We start from the raw sequence: 12,071 nt of genomic DNA, 5'->3' as shown, positions 1-12,071 counted from the left end.
CAAATAACGCGCCGTCTGTTTATTCAGCTATAACCAGACTCCATAAAATTGCCCATCTGTTACACCAAGATCCAGGCACCTGGACATGGTCCGGTTGGTTCTGGAATATAATTTCCGCCTGGGGATGGAAAGTCTTGTCATTTCTAGGTATTGCAGTAGCGATCATATTCAGCTGCTGCCTCTGTATACAATGTGGCCCTGCGATTTGCGGCATTTGTGCTACCTCATGTATTCCTAGTCCCAAGCCCCGTTCTAAATCCCGTTCCAAGAAAATTCGAGACGAGCAAATGATACTGTATGAAATGATAGATGGTATCATGAATATTGATGTTTCCTGAAGGAAACGTAGTGACAAGGAGGGAATGTGGAAAAGTAAATTTTGCCATGTTCTGTGTCCCTACGCGTCCTCCATCATATGTTATATGTGCATGATTAATATGCATATGTTATTCCCCATGTTTGATTAAAGACGCAATTACAGTTGTGTCCACCTCTAGTATGGCAGTTTCCAGTTCTCGTGAATACTACGAATATCAGGCCTATGTAAAGCTACGTTGCCACGTTTCTCAGTGTGCACGTTATTCCATTGTAAAGTCCCCGTTTCTAGGCCTCAAAAGGGCCCGGACACCAGATTCGGCTTCTGTCTCCTGAACCCTCGCTGAGGAGCGATACAGCCCCCACCTGTATCCTCGACCCTTCACTTACTTCCTGCCTCGCAGTGCCCGGTTCAGCTTGGCCCTGCCTCTGAGTCTGCCAAGAGTATGTTATGATTCCAGATTATCAGTTCAGTCCTCCTCCTCTGCATTCCTAAAGCTACTGAACTGCATCAATAGTTTCCGTCATTGTCTAGCCTTTACGGCCCCACGTTAGAGAAATACTGTATTAATGGTCATTTAATATTCTTCATCACGCACTACATGTAGAATAATGCATGCTCCAGTCTTAGAGTCTGTTAGCCTTTCCCCTCCTGACTTCTAGTTTATATCAACATGTTCCCTAAACATCAGATACTAGATACTGTTTAGGTACATGTCGCCCTGACTCTCCAGACTTCAGTCTCTGCTCCTAGCACAGAGTTCGAAGCCCCCAGCTTCTCCTAGTGATACGTCATTGCCAGTTTGCGCGCACCATCAGGTTAGAGGTCCCGGCTCCTCAGGTAGCCCCCTCCATGGTTTCCGCCCCATTCATGACATATTCTGTTACGTTTGCATCACATGTCTATGTATACGCCCTGTTACACCTCTTTTCACCCTTATCTTTCGCGACTGCTACGCGTCACGCCTATTGCTCCACCCACTGCTACGCCTATTGCAATGTAATGCTATGTGTTTGCGTTATGTATATATGCTCATGTACTGTTATTAAAAGGTTATCCGTCATTCCCGATCCTGTCCCCGGCAGCTGCCATCCTATTCCCGTGCAGGTCGTCCTGTTCCTGTCCTTATGCTGTATTAAACCTGCAAAACTCCTACTACCTCGAATCTTGACTCTTATTTATTGAGCTATCTGTTATTCATTTATTCATTCAAAAATAGGGTATTATTTATTTATTTACCACAATGTAACAAATGTTGTACCAATTGTATCGATCATGGCGACTGTGGGAATCAGAAGAAGAAGCTTACAGGAAGGACGATTACAGAATTATTACAAAAGTATGAATCTGTATTAATGAGTGTTCCTAGTTAGTTTAGTCAGAAAGACACCTTACCCCTTTTCTCACACATCTCATAGCCTCAGAACCCCCTGCTGGATCTTCCCTATCCTGAGACTCTTCTTTATTGAGAGTTCATTTCATTAGCCATTTCCCTGAGGTGACTGACTCTTCTTCATTGTTTACCTTTTTGATTATTAGTGGTCTATGCTACTGCAAGGATTGCACTTTTATCTACAGTTGGTACTGCAGCTGTAAAGAACTCGTCTGAGTGTACAGAACTACACCTTATGTGAAGTTATTCTCTTACTCGCTCTTCCTCAGAGGAACTCTATTTCTCAGAGGAACTCTTTGTGGGTTCTAATTTAAAATAGGTCCTTTAGTTAGTTTACAGGGTTCTTTATGGGACACTGTGTATTTTACTGATGCAGATTTCTATCCAAATCTATTGTACATTACTGTAAACTGACTAAACTGAATAAAGAAATAGCGAGTGTAATTTACGATAAAAAAGGTATTTGAAACCTTCGCCAACCTCTCATCATTGACTAATTGACAAAATCTAAATGTCATTGATGTTTTGATTATTTTGAAAGAGCTCTAATTCACCTGGATTCCGTGGAAAAAGTGTGTCAACCTCTCCAGGGCAGCAAGGATTCTCCATGAGGAGATTAGGAAGGGGTGTATATTACAATTGAACCACTGTGGTGAGTCCTTGGGCTCGACCAACAACCAAGGCTGTTTTTATCACCAGAGGCATGAAGACAGTGTACCCCTTAAAAGGCTTCCTCTAGAACTTGGCTTTATCAGTGTCAGTCTTCAGGCGAGATGTATTGTCTGTGAAGTTTGAAGTGCGCTGGCAGCAGGTGAGACCATTTCTGGCAGAATCTTCTCTGATAATCTGGGCTAAGGACCTCTACTGACAAGTGGTCAAATGGAAGAACTTATATTCTTAATCTTATCAGAAGAAGGAATTTCTGACATAATTTTAGGAATGTCTGACATAGATAATGTACATCAAGGTATGCATCTCAGACATATCCTTATGAACATATAAGGCAAAAGAACGTAATTTCAGACTACATTATCTTAATGTGTTTTTCATTTGACCTTGATATGGTGAGGGGTAGACATTTGGCTCAGACGAATGTTGCATTAGATGTTGTATCTATGTCATTAATTGAAGAACTTTGCAACTTGGCTCTATCGTGGTTACTAAAAAGATGAGGTCTGGCGACATCCGCCTTTAAAGGCAGACATGACAATTATTCGGCATAAATTGGGAATTATGGCGGCTTCTGATGTCTAAATAAAGGTGATTGGCAGCCTCTATAAACTCCGATGGAGGCAGAGCCTATGTAAGATGGAGTCGAATCTTAGGAACTTTATGTCAGCCCTGCATTGCATGAACGTTTGGTAAATATGTCCCTGGATTTGTAAACAGTGTCTCCAGTTCTTCAAATTTTATCAATGATTTTCAAGGATCTCATGGCACTAATAAATTGCCCACTCCCACTCTACACTAATTTCCTTTGTAGGTGGGTCCAACAACTTTGTCTATGACCCTCTGTGTCTCCCTTGAAAAATGTAATATGGAAACACCACTACAGACAATTTCAATTTTCTTCTTAACTGCCCCACTGCCCACATACAAATAATTACAGTTTACACCCACTGTAACATCATTAAATGTATCTCATGTGGAAACCCAGCAAATCTATTATAGGTCCAGCCCTCACAAATCAATATTTAAACCCCATTTTGTAATATTTTGAAAAGGGGGTTGAAAACCTTTGAGAGGTGGGGAGAAGTGGCATGACCCAAATATCTTTTAAAGGGTGAAAAGGGTAGCAGGAAGACAGATAGGTTTGAGAAACGCTGCATGATCACTGGATGTAACATGACACTTGTACAGCTGAATCATGGATCTGCTTCGCTAGGGGATCATGTGTATCTTTGAATTCGGTGTTTTTCAGGATTGTTAAGACAAACTCGTTTTTATAACCATAACTCACTTTGCTTTTGCACAACATTACTTTCTACTGCACCACACATTTTGAGATTCAGAAGAATTTACTTCAATGCAGCTATTATTCATATTTCTGTCTGGATAATGAAAAAAATGAGTACTATTTGAAGTTGTGTACCCTGTACGATTCGGAACTATTAAGTCCCAATGAAGCAATACAAACTCTTAGGACCAAGCACACACTGTAGCAATACAGTGCACATCACTGGTCTTTTTAATTGTCAAATATCACTGATCAAATTCAAATAAAAGCAACTTTGAGAAAGAAAGAAGACTAATAAAAAAATAACATCTTACATAAAATTGTAACATAGGAAAATTAGAGCGCGAGGGTAGAGATTATGGGTGACGGACCGGAACATGGCAAAAAAAGGCCTTCATATGGTACTAGTTTCCCTCCTACTTACAGGCCTTAAAAGAAATAGAAATATTTCCTAAAGCATTTGTGACCGCCATTGGCCAAACACCAAGTTTTAGATCTCTGTCATTTGAAATTGGTAACTCATACAGGGCCAGATGTATGACCGTGTTTTGCGGTCGCAAACCGTAAATCGGCCTGCCCTATGTACAAACCCTATTTAGCGACTTGGTAGCCTATTTCTGACTCGCAAAATGGGGTTTGCAACTCGCTATTAGGAAGGGGCGTGCCAAGGGTGTTCCTTCATAATTGCGAGTCGCAGTTCAATGTACAATTGTTTTGCAACCTCAATTGCAGTCACAAAACACTTGCAGTTTGCCACCTACTTCAAGTAAGTAGTCAGTCACTCACAAATGGGAGGGGGTCACCAGGGGACCCCTTCCACTTTGTGACTGGTAGGCAAAAAAAATTTTAAGCACAGGCAGTGGTCCCATGGACCACTGCCTACCCTTGAAAAATTAAACAGGAACGTTTCATTTTTGCTTTTTTAATGCATCCTGTTTTCCTTTAGGGAAAGCGGAATGCATCTTTTAAAAAAAACTGCTTTATATAAAAAGCAGTCACAGACTTGATGGTCTGCAGACCCCAGCAGGCCAACATCCCTGAGAGTGCTAGCTATTTCCAATGGGGTAGCAAAATGAAGCTGCCTCATGAATATTAATGAGGCAGGCAAATTATGATCCCATTAGGAATCACAAACAGGGACACTGTTGTAAATTCCAATTTTCTAGTTGCAAATTACGAGTCGCAAACTGGAAGAGTTGTACATCTCGCCCTTAGAGTTCATGATATATAATAGAAAGTCTTTATTGAATTCATGTTTCCAATATGACAACAAAACAAACCAAAAACAAATTATACCTATCTATAAGAAGTAAAACAGGACAACATTTTTTATGCTGATTTAATATCAAATCATTTCTCACTTTTTGCATTACGATCATTATGCTAAAATTCCAGAGGTTGCAACATAACACCACATTGAGTAATTGAGATTCTGTTCGGGTAAAAATACTAGCACTGGAGCAATAAATAGGAACGTAACTCTCGAATCTGTTGTTTATGTCATGACCAATTTGACACTAATCATTTTGCACAGAATATATCATTCCATCCAAAATGGTCATAAGGATGCATGTTGAACTATAAATCAGAGCATAATGTTTGCTCAGTCGTTCCGATAATTCTGAGTATTTTTGCAAACATTTTGCTTTTCTACAAAGAAAATTACACAATTTTTGCCGAAGCTTAATAAGAAGGACTGGAACAATTAACTGGCAATCTGAAGACCTGCATTACCCCTTAAGGTGGAGGAAATATTTTTGACAAGTTTCTGCAAACTTACATCCAGGAGATGATGGAGGATAATATTGTATAGACAAACCTTTAGCTTGGCTTCAAGCATGACTTGACAACTGTTGATTAGTATTTTAGATAGTTAGAAATTGGGATATTAGTTGACTTGGGTGATAGCCCTGGTCTAGCAACAGCCACAATCCCTTGCAAGGTGAACCGCAAAATGTCACTGAATTTACCTGTGCTTAACATTGGTTAGATTGGCACTAAGAGCAATCAGGTGTTTCTTGGAGGCAATTTGTAAAGCATTTATACAGTACACAAGCAGTGATAAAGTGAAAACATGATACAAGAAAAATCCCAAACCAATTTAGAAAAATATAATACATTTTAATAAACGATTTGACACCAAAAAAAAAACCATCCAATCAGTAGAACCGGAGTTATGAAATTCTTTGTAAAAATTAGCACTTAAAAGTTCAAAGCACAAACCTCGGACAACTCTTCACGCGAGACCTAGTCAAAGTAAAAACATATGGCAGAGTGCAATGGAATACAGTGGGTATATAAAATGTGGATTGGGCCCAGACTGCACTTACCTTCGGACTCAGAAGAAATTCTTAGAAAAGTTGTTTGAGAAGGTAAATTTCGGGGGGGCATGGCAAGGTAAATTTCAGTGGGGTAAAGCTGCCGGAGGCGTCTGAGGAGGGCGCATTGTTGTTGGATGGCTTTGTAAAGATTTCTATGTTCAGCCTTGATGTCAAAAATCTCTAGCGGGACAAGGCTGTAACCAAAGACAGTTTTGCGAAGTCGGATACCCTTTGATGAAGGACACTAAAAAGGATATCCTGCTGTGGATAAGAAAATAGTTTGAGAAGCAGTGAAGTCAATCTGATCGGCGATGCACCTCAAGTAGAAAGGCAAGCTGGTTGATCCGAGTCTCCCCCTGGTTCTCAGAGCAGTTTTTGACCAACATTTTTCTAAGTTCTCAGTTTTAGGAATTGGCCATGTGGGCAACATCAGCACCACAACCTAGGGTTCAGGATGGGTGTGACAACTCTTGGTAAGGACTTACTCAGACTGGGTCCAGGTGCAGGCTTTCGATGGTGGGAGCCTTTTGTGTTCCTATCGCTCTTAACAGGCAGGCAGCAATCTAGCTTTTGGAGTCACTCTAGTAGTCCTAAAGATGTAGAGCTCAACAGCGGGGCTGGCCTATGAGGTTTCAAGGCAGGCTCCATGCAGCAAATCAGTCCTTCCAGGTACAGCAGCAGTCTGGCAGAGTGCACAACAAATCACAGCCTCGGGCAGCACTCTGAGAGTCCATCCGCAGGTCCATAAGTGACCTGAAGAGTGGGCATGAGAGCCCTATTCCTATACACTGGAACCCTTCTTCTGGAGGTGGGAGTAGCCTTTAGAAAGATTATTGACTTGCATGGAATTTCCTGACTCCCCTTCCCTGGCTCCAAGTTGGCCGCATGACAATGCAGGGTTAGCAGGCCAGTCGTGTGAGGGCAGAGCACAGGCTATTCAGTGCTAATTGGAGCTGTGCTGACCTCCAAACCCAATCCTGCCAGCAGATGCCCCATTGAAGTACACCTAATCCCTCTACTGTGTGACTGGGAACAATTCACAAAGACTGTCAGCTACACCCAGTTATGTGACCCAAGACAGGCTGCAGACACAAAAGGCTAAGGGCAAAAAAATGGCAACTTTCTAAAAGAGCCATTTTCAAAATGTTAATGAACATTCTGATTTTACCATTAAAAGGATTTAACATTACAATTTCATAGATACCAAACATGAAATAGCGATGCGCTCCCAGTCAGGAATTACAGCTTATTACATGTAATAAGGAATCCACAATGTTATTCCTATGGGCGGAGGTAGGCCTCACAGTAGATAAAAATGAATTTAGGAGTTTTTCACCACCAGGATATGTAAAACATAAGAGTACATGCCCACCCTTTTTGGGAAACTGAGGGACTATACTAGGAATGACATATGTAATGAAAGCAAAGTTTAAAGCTTGGCAAGGGGGTTTAAATACCAAGTTGACATGGCTGTTTAAGACTGCACACAGGTTGCATTGACTGGCTTGGGACATGTTCTAGAGTGATACTAACGTGGGTGGCACAATAAGTGCTGCAGGCTTACAGGCCTTGGGTATATAATGTACTTGTAATATATGATGGATGGGATATCTGCCATTTTTGTGAGGGAGTACCCTGCTACCAAACTCTAAATCAGCTAGTAAATTATTTAAAACAAATTAACCTTTTGATATGAGTTCAACACTAAGAGGAATCACAGGCAAAGTAAATGCAGCAGCAAACCAGATGGGATTACGGAAAGACAAAAAAAACACCATGACACATTGAGATGTCACAGACAGGGACGAATTATATGAAGACAGAATTAATTGTAAAAATATGAAATGCCTAACAGAAGTTCTAAACACATAATAAATTGCAGCTTAACATTTGGTCCACAGACTAACTTGGATTATGTTAATAAAATGTTCAACCACTACAAATTCATGAGCAAATTCAAAGAATACAAATATTTTGTAACTCATCCTTGCACTAAATTACAAGTGATTGCAGAACGTATTCTGATTTAACAGTTGCTGACATTCCAGACTTGGTTGTCCTTAAAGCATTAGTAGTAGAGAGTGAAGGAGATTTATCTGAATCTGAAAGTCAGAGCTATTTGGGCATATTCAAATGATTGAGTTTAGAGACAAATAGTTTTAAGCAACAAAGTACTTTCTATCCACAACTTCAACAAGGCAAAAACATTGATCTATCTCATGAGGTACTGTGAGAATATCCATATTTTTGCATGAACACCTCCATTTGTTTATGACTGGTATTGCTGATTTTTTAACTATGCACGCCTGAATACTTCTGTCCAGTCCGTCCGCCATGTAAATGCTCTTACTTCCAAACATGCTAAAATTGGCAAATTTCTCATTGGTAAAAAGGGCACAGTATATAATGCAGGAAATGCACCAATGGCATTGAAGTTAAATCTCAACTATGGACTGAAGCACATATTATGCTATCCATTAGGCTGATATGGAAAACATGGCTTCAGGCTTACATGTGTATCACAAATAACTCAGCTTTTAAACCTGCTGGTGCAGGAAAGCTACTTTTGAATATTAAAAAAAGCCATCCCTATAAAGGACCTGTAGACCATAATGTAGGGCTTCTAGTATCTAAAAGTGGGACATGGAAGAATTTAAATTTAGCCTTGATTCTACAGTGACTATCTCCCAATGGTGTTTTCACTGTAAAGTGGAGTATCAGTTTCTATGAGAAAAATTAAAGTACAATTCAAATATTATGTTTGGTAACTTTGGTTTAGAATATGCTACAGAACCCATTCAATGACTGTTCATCAAAAATCCAATTCAATGATGACTTTTGATAGCAATGTAGGAAAGGTAACATTTTAAAAGCTAGAATCTATCTGCGTGCAGATTTTATTGTTGTGGACTGTCTGGAAGACCCTCACATCCATTAGTCACAGTATTGTTGAACTGAGAGCTGAGTATCACCAAGCACAGCAACCGGGGTAGATACAGGGGTACGCAGACATAATATCGAACTTTTAATATCGAAGTGACATAATATCGAAGTTTAAATATCGATGATGAAAAATATCGGAATCACAAATATCGATTACAAAAATATCGTAATAAGTATGTGTGCTGAAATATCGATAACAAAAATATCTAAGTAAAAATATCGTTGTAAAGAAATATCGATAAATAGTAAAAATATCGAAATAAAATATATAGTAATAATTATGTAGTAATATGTGTTATTGTTGTGTAATAATTAATAATATTTAGAATTTATTAATAGTAATGTGTACCTATAAAATATAATTAAAAAAAATAAAAAAACATATATAAATTTAGGAGCGGGATGTTGGGTTAATAGGGGATAAGGGTGGGGAGTGTATTAAAAATGTACATATTATAAATATAAAATTGCAGAATTTTTATTTTAATTAGAAAATATTACAAAAAAAATTTTTTTAAATACATTTTATATAAAAATTAATTAATTGATATATAAATTTAGGAGCGGGATGTTGGGTTTATAGGGGATAAGGGTGGGGAGTGTATTAAAAATGTATATATTATAAATATAAAATTGCAGAATTTTTATTTTAATTAGAAAATATTAAAAAAATAAAAATTTAAAAATAAATTTTATATAAAAATTAATTAATTGATATATAAATTTAGGAGCGGGATGTTGGGTTTATAGGGGATAAGGGTGGGGAGTGTTTTAAAAAAAAATATTATTTTTTTATTTAATTGAAAAAATATAATAAAATTAAAAAAACATTTAAAAATTAAAAATGTATAATTTAAATTTTTTTTTTTTTAAATATATGTTTTCAAATATATTTTTTAAAAATTTTGATATTTGAAATAGATGATATTTTATAATAATTATTTTAAATTAATATAATATAAAAAATGTTTATAAATAAATATATTTAAATAGGAGAAAAAAATTAAAATGGTTAAATAATTCTGCTTAAAAAAAGTTTTTTAAATTTTAAATTTATTTGGAAAAAATTAAATAAATAAATCACAATATTTTTTAATTTAAATATATATATTTAAAAACAAAATTTAAAATATGTAAAAACATTTATTTAACCAATATGTACATTAAATACAAATTTAAAATTTCGAATTTCGAAAAAAAATTGAAATACATTGCGAAATTTTTTCTATTACATTTTACAATATTGTTCTACTTTAAAATATGTTTAACAATTTATTTGATATAAATAATTGGAATATTTTTTTAAATTTATTTCATATTTACACATTCGGATTAAGTATATTTGTTTGTTGAGTGTATGGAGTGAGTAAAATTGTTAACAATCTATATTGCTGTACAGTTTTGTATATTATACTACATTTGAATAGTGAAAATAAAAATTATTAATTAGAAAAGATATTTTTAATACATTATTATTGTATATAGTGTTTAAGGTATGTAGTTTTTATTTAACTAAACATATATATACATGCATTTTATGTACCTTGGAGTGGGAATTTAAATGTATATGTAAATAGTGTACTAAAGTATTCCTAATTAATGTAGAATGGAGTAGGAATAGTAAATTATATATAATTAGTGTCCACCATCTATCTCTAATGAATGTAGACTGGAGTGAGAATATTAAATTATATTTAATTAGTGTCCAGCACCTACCCCAAATAAATGTAGACTGGAGTGGGAATAGTAATATTTATTTAATTAGTGTCCAGCACCTACCCCAAATTAATGTAGATTGGAGTGGGAATATTAAATTATAATTAATTAGTGTCCAGCACCTACCCAAATTTAATGGTGACTGGAGTGGGAATAGTAAATTATATTTAATTAGTGTCCAGCACCTACACCAAATTAATGTAGACTGGAGTGGGAATAGTAAAGTTATGTAGATTGAAATGTCATTAAATAAATATTTTAGTGAAGTAAAATATTAAATACTGTAGTGTTTTTTGGAACAAATTTTTTTTTTTATTAACATGAGAAAGAACAACAATAAACATTAGTATAACATATATTTTTTACATTTATATTTATTAATATATTTGTGTAAGTTGTATAATTTTATTAAACATTTCAAACAATATTGGTAATATTACTTAATTCAAAGAATACATATTTAATAAACATAAGTATTGTTAGAAGTAAATAAAATAGGAAACAACCATTACAACGCAACTTTTACAACGCACTACCATTACAATGAAATTTTTACAACGCAAAAACTATTACAACGCAGGTACCTTTACAACGCATACCATTACAACGTAAGTATTGGTAAGTATATAATTATAAATTAAATTTTATATGTTTGGTTTTTTTAAGGGATATTTTTAAGGGTCCAGGGTCAGTTTTCAGTTTTGGGGTAAAGGGGTATTTTTAGGGTTCAGGGTCAGTTTTCAGTTTTTGGGTAAAGGGGTATTTTTAGGGTTCAGGGTCAGTTTTAGGTTTTTGGGTAAAGGGGTATATTTAGGGTTCAGGGTCAGTTTTCAGTTTTTGGGTAAAAGGGTATTTTTAGGGTTCAGGGTCAGTTTTGGGTTTTTGGGTAAAGGGGTATTTTTAGGGTTCTGGGTCAGTTTTGGGTTTTTGGGTAAAGGGGTATTTTTAGGGTTCAGGGTCAGTTTTCAGTTTTTTGGTAAAGGGGTATTATTAGGGTTCAGGGTCAGTTTTCAGTTTTTGGGTAAAGGGGTATTTTTAGCGTTCAGGGTCAGTTTTGGGTTTTTGTGTAAAGGGGTATTTTTAGGGTTCAGGGTCAGTTTTCAGTTTTTGGGTAAAGGGGTATTTTTAGGGTTCAGGGTCAGTTTTCAGTTTTTGGGTAAAGGGGTATTTTTAGGGTTCAGTGTCAGTTTTCAGTTTTGGGGTAAAGGGGTATTTTTAGGGTTCAGGGTCAGTTTTGGGTTTTTGGGTAAAGGGGTAATTTTAGGGTTCAGGGTCACTTTTCAGTTTTTGGGTAAAGGGGTATTTTTAGGGTTGAGGGTCAGTTTTCAGTTTTTGGGTAAAGGGGTATTTTTAGGGTTCTGGGTCAGTTTTGGGTTTTTGGGTAAAGGGGTATTTTTAGGGTTCAGGGTCAGTTTTCAGTTTTTG

Source organism: Lissotriton helveticus, chromosome 4_1 (genome assembly GCF_964261635.1).
Source record: "Lissotriton helveticus chromosome 4_1, aLisHel1.1, whole genome shotgun sequence".
Taxonomy (NCBI): Eukaryota; Metazoa; Chordata; class Amphibia; order Caudata; family Salamandridae; genus Lissotriton; species Lissotriton helveticus.
This window is presented reverse-complemented; position numbering follows the sequence as displayed.